This window comes from Lissotriton helveticus, chromosome 4_1, assembly GCF_964261635.1.
Source record: "Lissotriton helveticus chromosome 4_1, aLisHel1.1, whole genome shotgun sequence".
NCBI lineage: Eukaryota > Metazoa > Chordata > Amphibia > Caudata > Salamandridae > Lissotriton > Lissotriton helveticus.
The window spans coordinates 1,496,399,066-1,496,424,575 of NC_136063.1; the positions used below are offsets into that span (position 1 = coordinate 1,496,399,066).

Consider the following 25,510-nt stretch of genomic DNA (forward strand, 5'->3'; position numbering starts at 1 on the left):
ACCCTATCCAGGGCATCCTGCCATGTGGCAGACCCAGGGACGGACCCGGGGCAGGGGGGGGCATCCTGGCCCGTCCAGCTGCTGGCTGAGGACCGCTAGGTCGAGAGGGGTCCCAGAGTACCTTGTGCCTAGTAATCCGGAGGAAGGCTACCCCTCTTTCTGGGAACAAGTGCGCACCGCGAGGCTCAGGGGACCCTAGGCGTGAACGTCCCCGACCTCCTGGAGCCCTGGCTGGGATCCGGGAGGCGAATGGCACCTCATCGGGACTTCCAGGGAAGTCCGGCCATCTGGTCGCCCCTGAGGGCCCTGGGGAGTGTGGCCTCCCCACCCGGGGCTCCGTCCTGGGTCCAGCCGTGTGGCAGGGTGCCCAGGACGGTGCCCGGGACGGGGTCCGGATGGTCCAGGCGGCTTCCCTTTCGTGCCCGGCCATCTGGTCGCCCAGATCGCCTCGGCCATCTGGTCGCCTGCAATGCTCCTATGAGGCGACCAGATGGCCGGACTTCCCTGGAAGTCCCGATGAGGTGCCATACGCCTCCCGGATCCAAGCCAGGGCTCCAGGAGGTCAGGCACATTCGCGCCTAGGGTCCCCTGAGCTTCGCGGTGCGCACTTGTTCCCAGAAAGAGGGTTAGACTTCCTCTGGATTACTAGGGACAAGGTACTCTAGGACCCCTCTCGGCCTAGCGGTCCTCAGCCGGCAGCTGGACGGGCCAGGATGCCGCCCCAGCCCCGGGTCCGTCCCTGGGCCTGCCGCGTGGCAGGAAGCCCTGGATGGGGTCTGGGAGGGCCTGGGGAGGCGTCCCCTGTGCCTCCGGGCTCCCGGCTGCGGCAAGGGGCCCGGCTGGGCCCCGGGTCGGGTGCCCCGGCTCCGGGCCCCGTCCCCCGGCCTGCCGTACTGCCGAAGCTTGGGACAGGGTTCCGTTGTGCCCGGGGAGCCTCCCCTTGCTTGGCTGGGTTTAGTAGCTCCGTCCAGGGGCCCCTGAGGGGCCCCAGGGAGGGTGGCCTCCCCACCCGGGGCTCCGTCCTGGGTCCTGCTGCGGAAGCAGGGTGCCTGGGACGGGTTCCGGAGGGCCCAGGGAGGCTTCCCCTGCGCCTCTGGGCCTGGGAGCCACGGCTGGGTCCAGGGGCCCGCCGGGCCCCGGGCCGCGTGCTCGGGCCTAGGGCCCTGTCCCCCCAGCCTGCCGCACTGCCAAAGGCCCGGGACGGGGGTTCCGTGGTGCACGGGTAGCCTCTCCTTGCTCGGCTGGCTTCAGGAGCCCGTCCGGGGCCTCTCTAGCAATAAAAAAGGAGCCCAATTTTGTTATTAAACTCCTGTAAGATTCACTCAATTGGAAACCCTGCTCATTACCCTGGTCGGTGTTGAGCGATGAGAGTTCTATGCTCTTTAGTTCAACTAACTCTCTAATACTAGTCAGTACATCCTCCTGACATGCAACCGTATGCCATTTTAGTCTGTGATTGCAATTAGATGGCACTACCTCTTTTGTTGTTAATAATGTGGGATTTATACTTTTCCGATGCTTCCCCATATAATTTTCATGCACATGGGATTGTGGTCGCTATCCTGCGATTGTTTGACCTCTATGTCCCCTAGGTTCCCCCATAGGCGGGTATCGAGCAATATGTAATCAATATGCGAGGGGCCACTAAGTCTGTTACAGGTCATAGCCCCGTTTGGGTCAGAGATTGTCTTACCATTCAATGCTCGTAGGTTATATTCTAATGTTAGGGCATTAATTTGGATCGCCCTAGGTGACCATTTCCTGATCAATCTGAATCCAGGTCTATATCTATTCTCATCAGATCATCAAGGTGTTGCTGCAACATCATCTTATTCTCTCTCGCTTCTCTCGAAATGGGTCTTCTCACACAGATCGTAGCACAAAGGCCACAAATGGCGAGACCACACTGGATGCATAAGCAACACAAGAAAAGGATCGCTAAAGCCATACCAAAAAACATCAGAACCTTCCATCCCCATTTGGACAGCAATTCCCAAAACCATCCTATCAACAACCAGATACCTTCGTCCACATGTATTGACTCAGCAGACTTATGCAACTTCTGGATAGCTTGGTACACCGTCGGGGCATTATCTGGTATGAAAACACAGCAACTAGATCCGATCAATTTGCATACTCCACCTCTATCTGCAAGTATAATATCTAAAACAAAGCGGTTCTGTAATGTCATAAGGCAATCCGCTTGAAGCTCAGCAGTAATATTACTAAGGGCACCTGCAGTCTCATTTATAGTGGCCTCAACCACTCTCGTAAGCTGACGAATATTCCTACTATTAGCCATAGGACCCCAAAAGGGCAGGAAACCCTTAAAGAAGTCTCCAATTTCTTGTGCAACAGTATCTTTTGCATCGATAATACCTCTACCAAATCTTGTCTTATGGTAGTCAAAAGCAGCTGTGTATGTAGGGGGAAGCAAAAACGCTACATAACATGTGCCCCAAAAATCAGACGGCAACCATGTATATGCTCTGTCATAACAAACAAAATATGTGCCTTTGGCTGGCACGAACGGAGGAGATTTCTGAGACGTATAAACGTATGTGTGAACACACACACTCTTACCAAGCTGACCTCTCGGATTCTGACCATTACCTTGTAAGCAAAGATGACCACGGTGGGGTACAATCCAAATAGGAGGAGACCTTTTCTGTCTCTCTTTCTCCGTCAGACTAACACTAAATGTCGTCTTATTCCAACCGACATATGCTCGCACCTTATCTTTGGGAATAGCATTATACGCGTCAATATCTCTAATCATATCGACTATTCCCCGTATCAAAGCATTCTTACTCACGTTATCCTTAACAGAACGCACTGGAGAGGATTCATTCGCATAGATAAAAATCGATTGGAGTGCCCAAACTGACCCATTAGGTGAAAAAGGCAAAACTAAATATGGCATTCCCTTATCTGTCGTATGTGGCATCAGACCACACATCCAACAATTCATAGTATTTATGACTAGCTGATGCTGATGCAACATTTGTATAAACAAATTGTTCACAAATTCTGATCTTCGTGTCTGTTAATGTTCAGGCAACGTATGAAACTCATGTGGAGAAACAGTAGAAAAAGAAAGAATAGGTTGGGAGGTAGATCTAAGCGGCTGTTGTGTGGCATAGAAAATCAAACCCACACAAGCTAACGCAATTTTCAAAAGCTTTAGAAAACACATTATTAAAAACATTTGCTACGAACCAATATACATATTCGGACTTTAGAATCCACTTTCCTAACACTCTGGCCAGAATCAAAAAATTCGATCCTCTAACGTGCTGCTCACGGTCGTTACCTTCTTCACTTAAGTGTGCGCCAAGATTGTACTAACGACCCTGGACCACGGACCTTGTGTCACTGCGCGGTTCACCCCTTAAGAACTTCCTACCATGACCCTGCAGCGGAGTCCGGATGGTGACTCGAAAAAGGAAAAAACTAAAAAAAAGTTTCTTGATCTGCCAAAGTGTAAATTCACTTTCTAAAAAAAATATTCCAGTTTCACGTTTATTTGTCCATATGTACAAGCTTTCGCGGTCTTAGATCGTAGCGTTCTTTATCAGGCACAGTCTGGTCTCGAAACAAAAGTTCCGGATTGGTGGTGTCAATCTTCAGATGAGGAGGCACAGCAGCTTACAGAACATCATCATCCTCGCGTTCTGACCGAGTCCGTGTCAAATGAGCATCACTAAAAGGAACAAATCTAGGGACTCGCTCGCATTCGGAATCAGCTATACCATCCCTCACCCACTGATCATACGGTAAAGGCAAAGGAACTTTTTTACAGTGGGTGGCATGCACCCAGTTCTTTTTGCCTGCTACTCTAACAGCGGTTCTAGTAACCAACAACACCAAATAAGGACCAGTCCATCTCGGTTCCAAGTTCTTGGTGCGCTGAAAGTTCTTGATGAGGATATAGTGACCAGGTTAACATATGTTCAGGACACTTCGTTTTACATCAGGATATGGGGTGGTACAAAGAAGTTTGTCCACCTGATGCTTGCAATTCTCCTATCAGAAGAGGGCCGAGATATTGTCTTCATTTATCCTCCAGCCACAAGGCAGCCCTCTAGTTAGAGAAGAAGAAATCAGGGTCCTCTCCTGGAACATATTTTTGTATTACTACAGAGGGTAATGAGGTGTGGCCTTGTGGCTGTCCGAGCGCCTTGGCTAACTTTCCAATCAAAAACCCTTGTGACTGATTCTGTTCAGTAAGGGTTTTGTGTAGGGTCTCTCAGTCAGCCTTCACTACCTCTAAGAATCGTCCATTGATCCTTTCCAATTGCTCTTGTCCTTCCACCACCTTGAACACAACGGCCTCCATTTCCCTGGATCCCACTTCTTACACCACTTGTCAGAGGGATATGCAGAAACAGAAGCGAGGAGGCCGTATTGGGTTAATAGTGGGTGCTTTATTAATCAGTAGGACATTTGCTGGACACAGGTTGTTAAGACCCGAAAATGTATATACAGAGTACTTTGTTCATGTTAAAACAGGAAAAAGGGTGTTTCTTCACGTTTTCCTCTTCTCTGTTTCTTTCTAGGTGCTCCGTTTCTGGAAGATGGGACCCCAGGAGGCTTTCAGGGGCAGACACACAAAAAAAGGTGGTAAGTATTACTCAAATGGTGTCAATATCCGTCCACCACACCCAGGTGAGAGCAAGCAGGGCCAATGTGACAGGTGATGCAAAGAAGGCGATGCAGTATGCGCGCTTCCCTACGGGTATCCTTACTTTAGTTCCCCACTATCTGGCAAACTTTCTTATATACCGGTCACACTATGGCTCTGCTATAAATGGGAAGGGGTGTGTTTGGTACAATAAAGGGGAAACAAATTGCTATTACAGAAGTGATGGCTTATAATAGAAAAAAAATGGTTACAGGCTTTTATAGTGCAAATAGGACTCAGTGCGTATGTTTTTCAAGGGAAGGTAGGGTGTGTACCCCTTGTACCCGTAGCACGTAACACCTTAAGCCGCAACTCTCCAGAGTTGCGGCAGTTACTGAACGTCTTCCAGGGACCACCACTGTTCCCACCACCACTGCTCCCTTCTCTGGTCTCGTCGTCTTCAGCGGCGTTGCGTCCTCGGCTGCGACCCGATTATTAGTCCCATCTGGTACTTCTTCATCTTCAACGAACTCCTCCTCTTTGACAGTCTACGTTTCCTTGACGTTTACCTCCTCTTCGACAGCAGCCTTACTCGTGTCTTCCTCCCTTCCAGATGCCTCTTCTGGGTTGATGACCCTCTTCCCTGTCCCCGTTCCCTTTTCTTCTGCTCTCCTTGTCTGAGATTGGTCCTCGCGGCTTACGTGCATGCCTAGGGGTTGGCCCAGTTGTCAGGCTTGCTGATTCTCTGCTCTGTGTAGGAGAATGATAGTCCCTCATAAGGTTTTTTTTGCTTCTTTCAGGGCTAGTCGCCTTCATCGGTATCCAGGGTATATGCAAACCATGGCAGAGGAGCAGGAGGTAAGTCGGGGTTTCCGGGGGCGTCCCCGGTATTTCCTCACAAGGAAGTAGGTCTAGTAATTGCTTCCGGTGAGCTGTAGTAGCAGGAGATAAATCCTTTTTGAAAAACACCTTGTGAACTGACCATGGAAGAGGTCCCACCTTTTGGCTGTTGACAGCATTTACATTTGTGTAGTGAATTGAAGGAAGGGAATAAAGATTCCTTTGGGGCGAGAGTTAAATCCTGATGCAGACTGGGGACCAAGAATCCTATTCCATTATTCCTAGCTGAAGTATTCAAGTGACAGGCCTGCTTTGAACACTAATTTTTTCAAAGTAAACGCTTTGGACTCCCAGGACACTCAGTCAAGAGCATCAGGGGGGCGCCGAGAGGCAGTGGCTGGGACAGGCGGTAGCTCGCCTCGCCGCGAACCGCCATCTCGATCCCAAGATCCAACTAAGAGCTTTTTAACTGCAGCAACTTTAATATACGCTATTGGATCTGGAATTACCGCGGCTGCTGGCACCAGACTTGCCCTCCAATGGATCCTCGTTAAAGGATTTAAAGTGTACTCATTCCAATTACAGGGCCTTGAAAGAGTCCTCTATTGTTATTTTTCGTCACTACCTCCCCGAGTCGGGAGTGGGTAATTTGCGCGCCTGCTGCCTTCCTTGGATTTGGTAGCCGTTTCTCAGGCTCCCTCTCCGGAATCGAACCCTGATTCCCCGTTACCCGTGGTCACCATGGTAGGCACAGAAAGAACCATCGAAAGTTGATAGGACAGACATCCGAATGTATCGTCGCCGTCACGGGGACGTGCGATCGGCCTTAGGTTATCTAGACTCACCAAAGTGGTTACCACAGTTATCCAAGTAACAGATGGAGCGATCAAAGGAACCATAACTGATTTAATGAGCCATTCGCAGTTTCACTGTACCGGCCGTGTGTACTTACACGTGCATGGCTTAATCTTTGAGACAAGCATACGCTACTGGCAGGATCAACCAGGTAGCCGCACCTGACAACGGGGTGGGAGCAGCGTGCCCATCTCCCCGACCGGCAACCTTCGTGCAACCCTCCGTCTCTCGGCAGCCTGTCAGGGGAAGGAGCCCACCCACCTGGGCGGGAGGGCATACTGGACGGGTGTGGAGAGGTGCACCGGTCACATTGGCACCGACAGGCCCAGCCGTCTCCCCCGGGAGGGAGAGGCGGGCCGAGGCGCAGCGAGACACAGGGGTGCCGGAGCCTGGCGACAGCGGCACCCATCGGAACAGTCGTTCCGAGCTGCCGTGGAAACGTGCTGGGCAGAGAGGGGCGACAGCGTGGCACACAGGGCCCAAAGACCTGCTGGCCAGGCAGCATCCGAGGGCCTGGCACACACCTGGCCCCTTCCGCTCGGGTCAGACCACTGGGGGTCACGAGCTGCCAGGGCCGCTCAGCCTTCGCTCTGCTGGGTAGGGTGAACGACCTAACCGCCAAGCGGCAGGCCCTCACAGAGGTCTGCCTGAGCAAACTCGGAGAAAACGGACCATCGGCAAGGGGCTGAGAGGCAGGAGCATCCCCAGGCCCCTCGGGCCCCTGGGGGCCCCTGCGGGCAGGCCCCAGGGCTGCCTTCCCTCTCTCAGCATGGCCAGACCTCACGGAGGACTGACTGAGAAAACGAAGAGAAAAACGACCATTGGCAAGGGGCTGAGAGGCAGGAGCGTCCCCGGGCCCCTGGGGGCCCCGGCGGGCGGGCCCCAGGGCTGCCTTCCCCCTCTCAGCATGGCCAGACCTCATGGAGGACTGCCTGAGAAAACTCGGAGAAAAACGACCATCGACAAGGGGCTGAGAGGCAGGAGCGTCCCCGGGCCCCTGGGGGCCCCGGCGGGCGGACCCGGGTCCTGCCTTCCCCTGATTCAGAATCGCCAGACCTCACGGAGATCTGACTGACCCTCTCCCTAGTAATCCGGAGGAAACTTACCCCCCTTTCTTGTAATCTGTGCACACGAGGTGACAGAGGGGACATAAGGCGCGCAAGTACCCGACCTCCTGGAGCCTTCGCTGGGATCCAGGAGGCAAATGGCACCTCATCGGGACTTCCAGGGAAGTCCGGCCATCTGGTCGCCCCATAGGAAAGCATTGCGGGCGACCAGATGGCCGATGGGATCCGGGCAACCAGATGGCCGAGGGGATCTGGGTGACCAGATGGCCGGGCACGAATGGGAAGCCGCCTGTCACATACACTGCCTTTTCTAATTCTAGTTTGTTGGACATGTATTATTGAGAAATATATTTACTCATTTAAATATATTTACTCCTCATCACACCCATAAAGAGATGTACTCACTCAAACAACTGTTTCACATACAGTCTTAACCTCATATACCTACTAAATCAATAATTTACACATCTTTGGACAGTCACACGGGAAACATCCTAAACTACGATTCTCAAACAACGACTCACCTGAACAATGAGGTGAGAACAACGAAGACTGCTCAACATCGAAAGCTGGAACCACGACGTCCGGAACCACGACTTGCCGACCACGTCACTTCTCTCTGCTGTCTTCCGCCTACAATCCCCTTACGCTCAATACGATTGGGCTTTGTTGAAGAGATAGTCACACAAAACTGTCCAATCACAAAAAAACTCCCCTGATAGGTGAAGAAAAAAAATAAATCATTAACATTGTTTCGTCTGCACCCTGACTGGCGTCATAGGTAGGACATTTCTTAAAAAGAATATTTTAATTAATACTTAAAATAATTATTAAAAGCATAATCTTCAAAATGCGTTTTTTTTCAATTTAAATAAATGTGACAAATAAACAATATCAAATAAAGCAAAAAACTATAAAGGGATTATTGGGGGGTGTGGGGGGTTTACCCCCCACAAAAAAAGACTAATTAAACGAATTTCTTTGTAAAGGAAGTCATACAAAAAAAAGTAGTTATAACGAATAGATCGTTGTAAAAACATTCGTGGTAAAGGAGGTCGTGGTTCAGGCAGTCGTGCTTCAGGCAGTAGTAATTGAGTCATACAACCCAGTCACACACCTCCCACCCAACCACACACACATTCATTTACTATTACATACAAATACTCACGTAACTAATTAATAACTAATATACACTGTCTCATAGCTACTAACCAACTTATGTAGTACTTTACACATCAAGAGATAGAGTGATACAATTATTCACAAATTTTAATCAGTATCTCTTATATTTAGTGAGACACTTAAATTAATCACTTAGATAGTCATTCATTTTGCTACTAAATTCTCAATTCAGACACTTATACATCAATTCAACTTCAAGGCAGATTGCTCTATATATATATATATATGTATATATATATATATATATATATATATATATATAATACATATTTAAATATCAAACCAAACCACATTCACTGGATGATGTCATCAGTGATGTAATTTGAGATGTCATCAGTGATGTCACTGACCATGTCATGAATGATGTAATATAACATGTCTGAAACCTATGTTTTTTTCAGTGAATATATATATATATATATATATATATATATATATATATATATATATATATATATATATATATATTCACTGAAAAAACCATAGGTTATAGACCATATATAGTTAGGAATTAGCATTTAAAAAACCTTATTTTACTCACACAAAACCATTGAAATTCCATATATAGTTAGTTGCACTAACTATATATTGCGCACCCGCAATCCACTGCTGATGATGTCACATATTACATCATTCATGACATGGTCAGTGACATCACTGATGACATCACTGATGACATCTCAAATGACATCACTGATGACATCACTGATGACAACATCCAGTGACTATGTTTCTGTAAAGTTAAAATATGTCTTACATATTGAAGAATGAGTGGATGTATAAGTGTCTGGACGAAGGATTTAGTAGGTGCATGACTGAATGTATGAGTGAGTGATTAAATGTGTCTCACTGAGTGCATGGGTTAGTGACTAAACTGTCTTAATTTGTGCATCATTATGTCTGTTGTTCTGTAAACTGCTGCATGTGTTGATCAGTAGCTATATGAGTAACTATATGGGTTATTGATTGATTGCCCAAGTATTTGCATGGGAGACTGAGTGTGTGTGTGGCTGGCTGGGAGGTGTGTGACTCTGTACAGATCAATGTGTACTTGTATCAATGATTGTATAAGAGAGTAAGTATGTGTTAGTATATGGTTGAAAACGTAAGGTGCTCTATGTTTAACTGTATAGAGTAGAAAATGGAAGTGTGATTGATTCTTTACAGGACTGACTAGGTGTGTGAGTAACTCCATGGATGAGTGGCAGAGTGTGAGTGTCTGTATAGGTGTATGAGTGCATATGATTGTGTTGTAAACATGAGTGATTGTATGTATGAATGATTGTATGGGTGAATGAGTGAATGTGTGTGTAGACGTAGGAATCAGTGAGTACGTATGTAGTAACTAGTATTGGTGTGTCAATGGTTTCAAAAATTATACTCTGTTTTTAACACTGGGTGAAACAGAGGTTATATTAAAATGTGAGGAGATGCATTGTATTGTCACATGAATGATATCATCAGTGATGTGGTCATTGATGTCAAATGAGATGTCATCAGTGATGTCATCAGTGATGTCATTTGAGATGTCATCAGTGATGTCATCAGTGATGTCACTGACCATGTCATGAATGATGTAATATGTGACATCATCAGCAGTGGATTGCGGGTGCGCAATATATAGTTAGTGCAACTAACTATATATGGAATTTCAATGGTTTTGTGTGAGTAAAATAAGGTTTTTTAAATGCTAATTCCTAACTATATATGGTCTATAACCTATGGTTTTTTCAGTGAATTTTCAAGGTTTTGTAAATGCTAATTCCTAACTATATATGGTCTATAACCTATGGTTTTTTCAGTGAATTTCAATGGTTTTTTAATAGCAAATATCATAAGCTGTCGAATGTCAAGTACGTGGTAAGAATTTTTTTTTTCGTGTTTATGCACACTGATCTGCTTTGATTGCTGCCCCCCACCCCTCATTTCTATTAGGAGTACTCTCTCTTTGCAGATAGTGAAGGGTAGTTAACGCAGCCCTTTCCCCCTTTGTAATCCGTCGTGCCTGCTTCTCTCTCCATTTGATTGATTGTTCTCTTTGGTTCATTCTCTATTTACAAACAAGCACAGAGTCGCAATACTCTGTTTAGTCTTTGCAGATAGCGAAAAATCGTGTAAAAAAACAAAAGGAATCGAGCAAAATCAGTAGGCCACTAATGGGATCTCTTTTGACCTCGCTAAAATAGAAACATTAGGAACAACCTGTTGAAAATAGCAATGCGTATGTATATAAGCGGCGTTCATTTGTGTTCACAGTACCCCTTGTTGATTGTTTCAATCGAGCATTGAATTGTTCGAAGTTAATTCTCTTAACGATCTTCTCTACCTGCAAACGAGGAAGAATAGGAATATTCTATCTCCCTTTGCAGATAGTGAAGGGTAGGTAACGCAAGCCTTTAACACGTCGTACCTATTTCATTCCTCATTGATTGATTGATTGTCCGAACATTGACTGTTTGGGAATTAGTTCTTTTTGGAGGTATTCCCTGTTTGCAAATAAACGTAGGAAAATCTTTGCAAGTAGTGAAAGGGTACGTAATGCGGACCGTTCTCCCCCGTTGTAATCTGTCATGCCTATCTACTCCCCACTGATTGATGCACCTTTTTCACCCGGACCATTTACTAGAGATACGTCATCTGGCCCGACCAGAGAGCACCCCTAGTGAAAAGGACATATGCAATAATAACGAAGTGATCACTGTATCCTGTTAACAGAAACTTTACCATGAAACAACCTGGAAAGAAAAAAATAGGAAAACGAAAATCAGTAGGCCACTGATGAACATGAACTTTTATTAAACAACGAACAAAGAAACGATAACATAACGTAATGATAAAACCTATTAATGTCCTAGAAACAAGAAAACGTTAAAATATGCCAGTGGTGAGAGACCAGAAAAACAGTAAGAGAAACCAAATCACCCCTCGCTGTCCCACCGCCTGCCACGCCAAAAAAATCGATAGACTAGGGAAAATGCAAGTCAGTAGAACATCCACCCCCACTCTGGAAACTTCCAAGGTGGGGCAGGGTTCCGGCTACGCCCAGCCGGGAGCAGCCCATATAAGGCAGGTCCTGCTGCCACGCCTCGGCCAGGAGATCCTAACGTAGGGTGTAGCCGGAGGAGAGGCCGAGACCAGCGGGACCCGGCCAGGGGATTGCCTTTACAACGCTGAACAGTTGCAGGGGGGGGGGAATGTCTCCTCGACCCTCCCCTCTCTCTCCCAGTCCGGCCGCGGTGGCCCTTGAGAGTTGCAGGTAGTCCCGCCACATGCTCTTCCGGTCCGACCACCAACGGTCGGGGGGCCGAGGCCGACGGGATCCGGCTGCAGCCGATAAACCAAGAAACCCGTTCATGGGGCCAGAGCCAGGGGCGTCCGGCCGACATCCACCGGAAGCCCGGCCCGAAGACGGACGGGACACTTCTTTCTTTTATAATGGCTGCGACAACACTGGAGGGGGATGTCTTGCACATGCCTCCGACCCCCCCCTCGTCCTCATCGCCTGGTCCGGCCATAACAAATCTCAAGCGAGACGCCGTGGGGTGCACTGGGAGGGAGAGACGGTGCGAACAGGCCTCTCCCGCCTCCCCAGGTGGAGGCTTCCCAGCTGCACCCTCAGCGCTCCAGGCGGTGGCATCCTAACAACTACAGTGCTGCACAGTTTCGGAACGACCTAGATAACGGTTCTTCCACTGTGGCCATGCTGCAACGTCTCGCCCGGCAGGGTGGAGCCCGTCCGCTCATGTGACCCCGCGATCGCCGGTAGCTGCCGAACTCTCAAAATGGCGGTCGACCTGGCAAGAGCGGGCCCAACATAAAGAAATGGCCCGGTCACTGGTTGACTCCACCACCGTAGTCCTCCACGACCTTGAAGATTCTAGAGGAGCCGCGGGAGTCTCCGACCCCCGATGGGGAATGACTGCCATGATCGCCCGTGGAGTGACGAAACTGTATCCGCGGGACGTCAGCGCTCCCATGCTGGCGCCAGCCTCACTTTGAATTACTACAATCCTGCAGACCTCACTTCCGGTGAAAGCACAGTGTGACCCGGTAGGAAAAATTATTGCACCCCCTCCCCTTTTTGACTGATAGTTCAAACCACCGATCCTTTCCTTTGCCCTTTTAACGGAACTTTGGACTGCCTCCCCCTCTTTTACATTTTCTAGAGAAAACAAAACATTAACCACTACATTAGCATAGAAGTTGACACCAGAACTGTTTTCAAATTGAAAACCAACAACATCTTCAACAGAATCCTTTTTGTTTCTGCTGTGACCCTGCTACAGCACAGGCATTGTCCCCAGCAGTAATTCTGCAATGCCGGTAAGAATAGCTGTGGTGCCTACTGGACTCACTCACCCCCGCGGCGCCCCACGCCGTTTTTTGCTGGGCGGCAACTTACTAGACATCACTTTCGTGCCATCTAGATTTCAGCGCGTTCTGCTGCCTTGGAACTATTCGCACAACAGACCGCTACTGACAAGAATATTTCATTATTGGTGCTGTCAATTTCAATAAATCTATTGGATAATTAAAAAGAAATTGCCACGGTCTCTTCGTTGTTTAAATGTTTTTACTGTTTTTGTTTTGTTGTATATATTTATATGTTATTAAAGTTTTATATTCCTACTACTTTGTTGGAGTGCTATATATTTTTAATGTGACACATAATTGTAAAAACTTTGATGTACAAAGAGTCATTCCTGGAATCTTCCGCTTCAGGCTCGGTCCCCTCCCCAATCACAATACAGGATGGTTTTCAGATAGTAGGAACGCGTGTGCTGTGACGGATCACATCGGGTGTGGGCCTTGATCTACTATAACTCCTTTGAAGAGGGGTGATTCTTTACAGCTGGGGCCATAAACTACATCTGCAGGGCTAGCTGATAGCCTAGGACCGGCCTGGACATTCGGACACAGAGGAAGAGGAGTGTCAGAGGGTGCGGTAGTGAATAGGGCGAAAGGGAGGTGTCGGGCGGGCACAGAGTGTGATTCTCAGGGAAGAGCAGCGCAGATGGGGGAAGGTTTATTGCCCATGCATAAGACAGAGAGCGGTGGTGACCAGTGCCTGGGGGAGATGCTTACGAGGGTGAGGAGCCATGCTACGAATCGACAGCGTGCAGAGAGTGGGTCTGGTCAAGACATCTAAAATGGCTGCCGTGCACGACAAAAGTGTGGCATTTCAAAAAAGGCAAGATGGCGCAGACAATGTTTTTCAACACTTCCTCATTTCCTTCGAATCGAACGTTAACAGACGTTGGGGCATATTACCAAAGTTAAGCGATATTTATCGCTAACGATGCTTACCAACCAATTTTTTACCACTAAGCATCGTCAGAAATTATCGAAGATAAACCTTACTATTATCAAGGTTTATCGCAAATGCGATAATAAACGGCCGCAATGCATGAATATCGCTAAAAACTCAGCGATATTCATGCATTACCGAGCTAATACTCTTAGCCATGTTATCCACCTCCCATTGGATAACATGGCTAAGAACTGCTCAGGGCAGGTGTTACTTTTTGGAGATATTCGCGCTTAGCGCGAATATCTCCAAAAGTTGGTAATAGGAGATAGATATCTTGCATGTTGTAATGCAAGTTATTGTGGTATATGGAACTCATACCATAATCTCTCAGGAAAGCAGAAACTGATCCTTTTGGGACCGCCTAAAAAGGCCTAGGGGGTGAGGAGTACTCTACTTTGCCCCCTTTTCACGTTCCGAACTATTTTATTTTACTCTCTTCTGTAATTACACAAAATAGCAGCGATAAGATGCATCGGAGACACACAGTGAGAGAAAGGAGGCCGGAGATGAAGAAGACATGTCAAATACACATTGGAGATAATATAGTGGCAGAAGGGAAGTAAATATGAGTAAACTTACCATGTAACATAAAAATGTTGCACTCTATACTATAAGTCTCATTTTATACTACAATCACTTCGCTACAACCTCATAAATTAAAAATAAAAATGAATAATGTCTCAAACAATTTTTGATTTCTAAATATAAATTTATTCTTCAGAATTTTCTAAATTTGAAAGAACTAGTAACATGTCCTCATCAGCAATGTCCTCATTAAAAGTCTCCAATGATGATTCTTGTAACTCTATGGTCTCCAAACACTCGATAAATTCGCCATCAAGAGATTGATCAAAAAAATCATTCAAGTCATCTCCTCCTTCTGACAATATTTCATTATTGGTGCTGTCAATTTCAATCAATGTAGTGGAATCATTCAAGTCATCTCCTCGTGACAATATTTCATTATTGGTGCTCTCAATTTCAATCAATGTAGTGGAATCATTCAAGTCATCTCCTCCTTGTGACAATATTTCATTATTGGTGCTGTCCATTTCAATCAATCTAATGGAATCATACAAGCCATCTCCTCCTTGTGACAATATTTCATTATTGGTGCTCTCAATTTCAATCAATGTAGTGGAATCATTCAAGTCATCTCCTTGTGACAATATTTCATTCTTGGTGCTGTCCATTTCAATCAATCTAATGGAATCATACAGGTCATGTCCTCCTTGTGACAATATTTCATTATTGGTGCTCTCAATTTCAATCAATGTGTTGGACAATTCAAAAGAAATTGCCACGGTCTCTTCATTGTGAGCCATTTTATTTTGAAATTGCTTGCTGTAAATTGCAGAAAAAAATAATCACTTTCATTTATCGTCTTTAGTAATACATAATATAAAACTAACTTTATCAAGTATTTAGTATAACAGAAGGACTGCAAATAAATAACAGAAAACATTTTTCAAATTATCTTCAAGTGTACAACATAGTTCCCCATACAAATTAACAACTCACCTTTTTAAAAGTAGCAGAAGTGTTAGTACTGTGTAAATCAAACACCAGAAATTCACCACCAAAAATTCCTCACAAATGTACCTCAGACAGTAGTATCACAAAATGGCTGTGGTTTCCTCTCATTTGACATATATACATAACCAATTAACTTTCATCACACACAAATACAAAACCAAAGTAACATTTTAATTGGTTCTAAATTTCAACACTTTCAAATGTGTTTTCCCCATGCAATTTTCCATAGGACATTTACATACGTCTACAGCCTGAATGGCTGAACGGAATTACACCAAACTTGGCAAAATGGTACATCAAACCTAAGAGGTCAGGAAGGATCTACTATGCCCCCTTATGGTCATTTCCCCCTTCGCTTTGGCCTCCTCTTGTCTCTCAATCCTACCGAGGGACAAGATGGCGGCCGCTACGGACTGTTTGGAATGTTGACAGACGCCGGAGAACCAATCAGCTTCGCAAAGCTCCGTAACGCGAAAAGTACGCGAAGCGGAGCGCTGTTACAGATATATATCTTTTTTTCAACGTTAATTTCTCAAAATCCACTGGAGCACATATATTGAGACCTAGCAAAGGCACATCGGGCTACCAGTCCCTAATATTTTGCCAAGTTTCGTGCAAATCCATTCAGCCGTTCGATTATTATTATTTTGGTTTTTTTTTGCCCCGCGGGGCCCTTTTAAAACCTCCACATCAAACCTAGGGGGTCAGCGAGGATCTACTATGCCCCCTTATAGTTATTTCCCCCTTTGTTTTGACCTCCTCTTGTCTCTCGATCCTACCGAGAGACAAGATGGCGGCCGCTACGGACTGTTTGGAATGTTGACAGACGCCGGAGAACCAATCAGCTTCGCTTCACAAAGCTCCGTTGCGCGAAAAGTCCGCGAACCAGAGCGCTAACCGGTCCGCTGTTACAGATATATATCTTTTTTTAAACGTTAATTTCTCAAAATCCACTGGAGCACATATATTGAGACCTACAAAAGGCACATCGGGCTACCAGTCCCTACAATTTTGCCAAGTTTCGTGCAAATCCATTCAGCCGTTCGGGCTAAAAGTGAGGCCAACCGCCCTATGGAAAACTCAATGTTAAAAACACGTTTTGGGACCCCCCTTTTTTCTCGGCCCCCACTGGACGAACCCCCCCCAAATTTTCAAGGGCTGCTCAGAAACAAAATGTGCCATTTTCCTGAAAATTTCAGCCGATTCCGTCCACAAACGCCAAAGTTATTAGACATAGAATTTTCAAAAAACCCATAGAGAAAAAATCCTAACTATATATACCTACTGGCGACCGCCAGTAGGTAATATATATATATATATATATGTATATATATATATATATATATATATATATATATATATATATATATATATATATATATTCACTGAAAAAAACATAGGTTTTACACACGTTATAGTTAGGAACTAGCATTTACAAAACCTATGAAATTCACTGAAAAAACCATAGGTTTGACACCAGTTATAGTTAGCTTGAAATTTTTTTGATATAAAACCAATGAAATTCCACGTTATAGTTAGTTGGACTCACTATAACTTGCGCGTGTAATGCACTGCTGATGACGTCACATATTACATCACTCATGACATCACTGATGACACCATCCAGTGAATGTGTGTCTTTCTGAAAAATAAATATGTGTTATATATGTATATATTATTGAATATCTTAGTGAATACATATATTAGTGAGTAATGCTTAAATATTTAAATATATGTATTAGTGTTTCACTTTGTGTATAAGTGGCTGCATGGGTTGATGAGTAAATACATGTGTATGTATATAGGTTATTAGATGTTTTTCTTAGTATCAGTATGAGTGTTTGCATGCTTTGGTGGAGGTATTACTTAGTACATAGATGCAAGAATGACTGAGTCTCTGTTTGTATGTGTTTTGAAGACAGCATATGTGCAGGACTTTGTGGGTGGATTAGTGTGCATATGTCTGTGTTAGTGAGTGAATGACTGTCTTTTTAGTGTCTTTATCAGTAACTACATTTGATTTAATGTAGTATATGTGAATATTGATGTATATAAGTGACTATATGTGAGAGTGAAGGATTATAAGAGTTCCTCTTTAAATTAGTATGTGTTTCTATAAGTGATTTTTTAAGAGAGTAAGTATGTGTAAGTTTCCTTAGAAGTAAAGTAATAGTGTGTGTGTATAGCTGTTTATTTTCAATAGTTTATTTGCATGTGTGAGTATGTGTGTGAATAATTTTTGGATGACTTTCGGTGTGTAACAGGATGTGTAGGTGTATCACTACATATGATTACTGAATATATGTATGAGTGAATATATAGAACTGTTGGTGAATTAGTGCATGTGTATATAGATGGTGGAATTATTGAATTGGTTGTTGTAACTGGTATGGGTATCTCCATTTTTTTGAACATTTTAGTTTCTATTTTTGAATATGCGTTTCAAGGGTTAGATTACAGTGAAAGGAGGTCTGTCACTGTGTCACAAGGATGGTGTCAGCAGTGATGTCATGAGTGATGTAATATGTGACGTCATCAGCAGTGCATTACACGCGCAAGTTATAGTGAGTCCAACTAACTATAACGTGGAATTTCATTGGTTTTATATCAATAAAATTTCCAGCTAACTATAACTGGTGTCAAACCTATGTTTTTTTCAGTGAATTTCATAGGTTTTGTAAATGCTAGTTCCTAACTATAACGTGTGTAAAACCTATGGTTTTTTCAGTGAATTTCATTGGTTTTTAAAATGCTAATTCCTAACTATCTCGTGTATACAACCTATACTTTTGTCAATAAAGTTCTGGCAATATTTTTTTAGAAAACAAGCCGTTTTCTTCACTGTTCAAGTTGCATAGCGACTCCTTGTAAAGCGATACAGAATTAGAAAGTCTGTACCTTGCCTTTTTTTCAACGCATTAAAATTTGTCTATAAATAAAAATAGCCTTTCTAAACTTTCGTGCACGACCCGGTGTGCGCACTCTCAGCAACAGTTCTCAATAAAATGGATAGCGCATTTCCAGGCTTTCGTGCGCGACCGACTGCGCGCACCCGCCAATATATTTCATGAAAACTTTGCAATCTAAACTTATTGAATTTCTTCATAGACCCATCAAAGAACTTATAATACGTCAAAGAGACTAAACCTAGGCTTCTTTTTTAATATTATGAAAATTTTCATTAAATGGAGCCGAATGTCTTTTTAAACTTTCGTGTGTTACCGAATGTACACACCTTGGTATTTAAAAAAAAAATATAAAAAGTTTTATACTTTAACAATTGTATGCTTGAATCGAGCTCAGAAGATATATTAAATCCGAATATGTTTGAATTTACTCCTTTTCACGTTTTGAAACTTCGCTGAATTAGACCGCTACTTCCAAATGGCGTACGTGACCAGATACTATCACCGCGTACACGTCCTGAGACGCGCATGTGAAGTCATGTGACTTGAAAACAACACTTCCAATTGGTTCTTAGTAGTTTCTATTCTGCAATTTACACGGAGCACTCCACCCACTTCTCTCACTATCTTTTCTACTCTCAAAAGAGAACAACGTTCAACACCCTTCGGAAGACTTTGCTGAAATAGCTGCCGCCCCGCATTCATCTTCCGAATCTGAAGGAAATGAGCGACTACCTTTAAAAAGAAAAAAGGAATCTTTTATTTGGCAATTTTTCACTTATCCTGCAGAACAAAAGAAAGTGAATGCGCCAAAAGTAACCTGCACGATATGCAATAAGGTTCTCTCAAGAGGAAATCCAAGAAAAAAATATTCCTTTTCCATACATACCATGGTGCGGCATGTCAAACAAGTGCACCCTGTTGAATTTGCAAAGGCATCGACAAGAGCCCTGGCCACGCTATTACCATCAGAGGTGGCCAGCACATCTTCTGGTGGACGACCTGTATCTCCTTCGAGTGCTGTGATGGACTTGAGACCATATCTTGCAAAGGTGCACATGAAATGCAACGAGTGTGGAGAAATTCTTCTGTACGGAGAGCAGAGCCTCATTCTTACTAAACTAAAAATTGAGAGTCATAAATGCCCCGAGAAAAGATACATTTCTTCATTTCATTTTGATCCTGTGTCACACTTGAAAATGTTGTTGCAAGTTTAAAAAATAAAAAACAACATAACAGTTGTTTTAAAAAAAAAAAAAAAAAAAAAGTTCTTTTCAGAACTAACTCATTGTACCAAAAACAGCTCCAGGAGCATATTATAAAGGGCGTTTATCTCTTGTTTTTTGGCTTTCGATCGTGCGCGACCGTGTGCGCGCACCCGCCTATATATTTCGGGAAAACTTCGCGATTGCAACGTATTAAATTTCTTCATAGACCCATCATAGAACTTATACTACTCAGAAGATATATTAAATCCGGATATGTTTCGATTTACTCCTTTTCACGTTTTGAAACTTCCCTGAATTAGACCGCTACTTCCAACCAGATACTATCACCGCGTACACGTCCTGAGACGCGCATGTGAAGTCATGTGACTTGAAAACAACACTTCCAATTGGTTCCTAGTAGTTTCTATGCTGCGTCAATACCTACGCCTGCTTCAAACACATGCACAGTTTTGAAAAAGCATGGGCCTGAAAGTCACTGAGTGAAATATCATACATTACAGTCAGCCACTTTCAAGACGCATTCCTTCAGAGGAGCACTTACCGTTTATTAGAGGTAGATCGTCCGACTCCACCGGAAGACACCCCTAATAAAAAAAACATATATATAAAATGCGGACTAGCCGCTGTATCGTACTGCAAACTTTAACTTAAAAATCGTTAGAGAAAACAAAAGGAATCGAACAAAATCAGTAGGCCACTGATAGGATCTCTTTTTGACCTTGCTAAAATAGAAACATTAGGAAGAACCCCTCATGAGAAATATGAAACTAGTGAGAGAAACCGAGCTCGACGCCATCTTGCCCCCTTTTAGGCCCCATCACGAACATAGATAGCCCCACATAGCAAAACGTGATCTTATCGCCTGCCCTACTTCAGATCTGACCCCCCCCCCTTTTGCTCTCATGTCCTGTCGGAATGTCCGGCTGTAGATTACAATCACATGTTACATTTGGGAGGGGAAACGACATCAGAGCGACAAATATTAGAAATATACCACACAACAGCAAAATAACAGGTTAAAACGTTTTTATTCTTGAACAAAAATATATTAAAACAACTATGGAGAACCATTACGCGAATAGTCCGGAGGCGACACCACGCGCCAAGGCCTGTCCCCAGGATGAACCAAGGGATCCGTTCCTGGGGCCGTGGCAAAGAGCAGCCGGCCGCCATCGGCCAGAAAAGGCATGGGCCCGACCCGAGATGTAGTTGTGGTCCCATTCTCTTCCTCTTTCGGCGCCTTGCAGGCCACGAGGGGGGGATGTCTTGCATATGCCTCCGACCCCCCCCCTCTCTTCATCGCCTGGTCCGGCCATAACAAATGTCAGCAAGACGCCGTGGGGTGCACTGGGAGGGAGAGGCGGCGCGGACGATCCTCTTTCGGCACCTTGCAGGCCACGAGGGGGGAATGTCTTGCATATGCCTCCGACCCCCCCCTCTCTTCATCGCCTGGTCCGGCCATAACAAATGTCAGCAAGACGCCGTGGGGTGCACTGGGAGGGAGAGGCGGCGCGGACGAGCCTCTCCCGCCTCCCCACGTGGAGGCCCCTCAGATGCACCCCCAACGCTCCACGCACCCGTCAAAGGACTCGTCCACTCTTGCGGTGCAGCGACGCTCTACGCAACCTGCAAAGGGTTCCTCCACTCTTGCGGTGCAGCGACGCTCCACGCACCCGTCAAAGGACACGTCCACTCTTGCGGTTCAGCGACGCTCCATGCACCCGGCAAAGGACTCGTCCACTGTGGCGGTGCAACGATGCTTCGCCCGACAGGCTTGAGTCCATCAGCTCCTGCAACCCAGTGACTGCCGGTGGTTGCAGATCTTTCCTTTCAAAATGCTGCCAACAATATTTTCTGAATGGCGTAGCCACGAGACGTTGGCGCTCTCATGCTGACGCCAGCCTCAGTTTGAATGACCAACAATCCGGGGCACGGCGCGGAGCGCGTAACGTAAGCATAACAGGTCATATGACTTGTTAATAAAGCTTTTCATTGGTTTAGAAATATTTTTATGAGCATATTTGACTATTTTATTAAAAACACTACACATAACCTGTTTTTCAAGTTATGTTTAATTTTAAATGAAACGGTTTAAATTTTCACTTTTTATTTACAGTACATTTTAAAAATAAATGTTTATAGTTCCATATGCTGAAGCACGTCAGCTTCCCACCCTATGTCATACAATTCTGACAAATTTGCATCCTCATCATGTTCTTCATCATCCTCAGGATTTAATTCATCTAAGGGATCCACTTCCACTGACGTTCCAATGACAAGTTCAACGATAAGATCGAGATCAACGGATTGCTTATTATCACTCATGGTTAATGTTGTCGTTATCTTTAAAGAAAGAGAACAACAATGAGATGTTGCAGAGTAAGAGACAAATCTCAGAGACTATAATAGTAAATTTTTTTAACAAGAGTAACATTTTGCAGCTATTATTTAGCCATGTCCAGCGATGCTGAGGGGGTGAGTCCTATGTCCAAGTTTTCAGTGAACAGGACTCATCTCTTTTTAACCTTGGATAAGCCTCACCAACTCTGTGTCCCCTGCTCATACTTAAATGTAAAGGGGCAGATTTATGTTAACTGGCGCATCCCCAGAGATGCACCAGTTAATGTGTACCGCTGCTCTGCCACCCATGGTGTGCCGCATTTACAATGTGGAGCACTATTGAGCAAAAACAACACAGATGCGTCACGCACCTGTGCCGCAAAAGCAGCACATTGCAGGAATCACGTCGTAAGCACGACATGTCTACTCCAATGCACAGGAGCAAGCCACACATTGCATGGTGCATCACTCCTTATGCCTGTTTCAAACAGGCGTAAGGATTTGATTCAGCAATGCTATAAAGCTGACTCAGTGAAATCTTCTAAATTTCACTGTGTTACTTTTACAGGGCTTTCTTGCAAATGAATGCCCACCTGCAACAAAACGCCTATATGAAACCTGACGCAGGTTTCATGTGGTGTAGAAAATGAAAATGTATATGTACATAAGCGGCGTTCATTTGTGTTCTCCCTCACCACTGTTGGAGTTAAAGCGAAAGTCACGGCACAGTGGCCCCGCCATCTTGCCCCCTTTTAGGCCCCATCACGAACATAGATAGCCCCACATAGCAAAACGTGATCTTATCGCCTGCCCAACTTCAGATCTGACCCCCCCCCTTTTGCTCTCATGTCCTGTCGGAATGTCCGGCTGTAGATTACAATCACATGTTACATTTGGGAGGGGAAACGACATCAGAGCGACAAATATTAGAAATATACCACATGACAGCAAAATAACAGGTTAAAACGTTTTTATTCTTAAACAAAAATATATTAAAACAACTATTTACATGACAAACGGCCGCAGCAACAAACCCACAATGCATTTCGCCGTCTACTTGACGCCGTCCCTGTCCCTCCTTCCCCAAAGTAGCAATGTTGGGCTACTTTTGGGCTGCTTTCTAGTAGGGTTTTTGAGCGTCAGAAAGTCTACAAAAGCCGTCGGCAACGGCCTGGGGTGGAGAACCATTACGTGAATAGTCCGGAGGCGACACCACGCGCCAAGGCCTGTCCCCAGGATGAACCAAGGGATCCGTTCCTGGGGCCGTGGCAAAGAGCGGCCGGCCGCCATCGGCCAGAGAAGGCATGGGCCCGACCCGAGATGTAGTTGTCTTCCCATTCTTCCCATTCTCTTCTTTTTTCGGTGCCTTGCAGGCCACAAGGGGGGATGTGACATACCTAATAGTATAACTCATATATATCCGACCCCCCCTCTCTTCATCGCCTGGTCCGGCCATAACAAATGTCAGCAAGACGCCGTGGGGTGCACTGGGAGGGAGAGGCGGTGCAGACGAGCCTCTCCCGCCTCCCCAGGTGGAGGCCCCTCAGCTGCACCCCCAACGATCCACGCACCCGGCAAAGGGTTCGTCCACTGTGGCGATATAGGGACGCTCCACGAGCCCAGCAAAGGGTTCGCATACTGTGGCGGTATAGGGACGCTCCACGAGCCCAGCAAAGGACTCGCCCACTGTTGCGGTACAGCGACGCTCCACTCACCCAGCAGGGTCTCGTCCACTGTGGCGGTGCAACGATGCTTCGCCCGACAGGCTTGAGTCCATCTGCTCCTGCAACCCAGTGACTGCCGGTGGTTGCAGATCTCCTAAAAATGGCGGTCGACTTTGCAGGAATGGGCCTGGCGTGAAAAGTTGGCCTGGTCGCCTGTTAACCAGAAAATGGGCCCCTCTTTCCTTTCAAAATGCTGCCAACAATATTATATCAGACTCTGCATCGGTACTTACTTATAAATGCAGAAACAACTCAATTAACACAAGGGCTCTTTTCAGAGCCACCTTATATCAAAGCACTCAAACTTCTGATTCATCTCCATTTTCACACTTTTGTAAATGGTTGTGCGCACCCGAGTGCGCGCACCCCGCAACTTTTTTTCGGGAAAAAAATATATATATTTTCGCGTTTAAGGTCCTTACTGCACACCCTGAGAAAACCTACGCAGCAAAACAATCTCTACCTTCACCCCTTTCCATGTTCCAACGCTTTGAAACGAGAATATATTTACTCGCGCGCACCCCGCAACTTAAAAAAAAAAAAATATATATATATATTTTCGCCTTTAAGGGCCTTACTGCACACCCTGAGAGAACCTACGCAGCAAAACAATCTCTACCTTCTCCCCTTTCCATGTTCTAACGCTTTGAAACGAGAATATATTTACTTGCGCGCACCCCGCAACTTTTTTCGAAAAAAAAAAATATATATATATTTTCGCGTTTAAGGTCCTTACTGCACACCCTGAGAAAACCTACGCAGCAAAAAATTCTCTACCTTCTCCCCTTTCCATGTTCCAACGCTTTGAAATGACAATATATTTACTCGCAGTGACAAAATGGCGGTCAACACTTCCTGATTTCCTTCGAATCGAACGTTAACAGACGTCACGCAGCAAAAAAAAATTCCGCTCGCGCGCAGCCGCTTGAGTGCGCGCACCCGTCCGCACTTATAGATATATAATTGACTTTGACTTTAATTTTCTCAACAACTACTGAACGGATTTACACCATTCCACAAAAAGCATAATCTGCGAGCCGGACTCTACAGTTTTGCCAAATTTCTTATAAATCCATTCAGCCGTTCGACCTGTAGCCGTGTCTAAACGTCCTATGGAAAATAACATGGAGAAAACACGTTTTGGGACCCCCCTTTTATCTCAGCCCCCACTTCACCAATCCCCCCCAAATTTTCGGGGAAGCAGCGCAGCGGACCGAGCCATCTTCTTTGAGAAATTCGCAAAGATTCATCCACCAGGGCCAAAGTTAATCCAAATAGAATGTTGACGATTTCCTATGGAAACTAGGTCCTAACTATAACTACCTACTGGAGACCGCCAGTAGGTAATATATATATATATATATATATATATATATATATATATATATATATATATATATATATATATATATATATATATATATTACCTACTGGTGGTCGCCAGTAGTAGGCATAGTTAGGACCTAGTTTCCATAGGAAATCCGAAACATTCTATTGGGAATAACTTTGGCCCTGGTGGACGAATGTTTGCGAAATTCTCAAAGAAGATGGCTCGGTCCGCTGCGCTCATTCTGTGAAAGTTTTGGGGGGATTGGTGAAGTGGGGGCTGAGATAAAAGGGGGGTCCCAAAACGTGTTTTTCCCATGTTATTTTCCATAGGACGTTTAGACACGGCTACAGCTCGAACGGCTGAATGGATTTATAAGAAATTTGGTAGAAAGGTAGAGTGTGGGTCGCAGATCACGCTTTTGTTTAAATGGTGTAAATCCGTTCAGTAGTTGCTGAGAAAATTAAAGTTGAAATCAGTTATATATCTGTAAGCGAGCACGGGTGCGCGCACCTATGCGGGTGTGCGCGAGCGGCATTGTGATTTGCTGTTTAACGTCTGTCAACATT

At 45.1% G+C, this 25,510-nt stretch overlaps 1 pseudogene; it reads right to left on the minus strand.

Moving 5' to 3' along the window:
- Nucleotides 1-5,675: 5,675 nt before the first annotated feature.
- Nucleotides 5,676-6,473, minus strand: LOC144830021 (18S ribosomal RNA; annotated as a pseudogene).
- Between the last annotated feature and the right edge of the window lie 19,037 nt (nucleotides 6,474-25,510).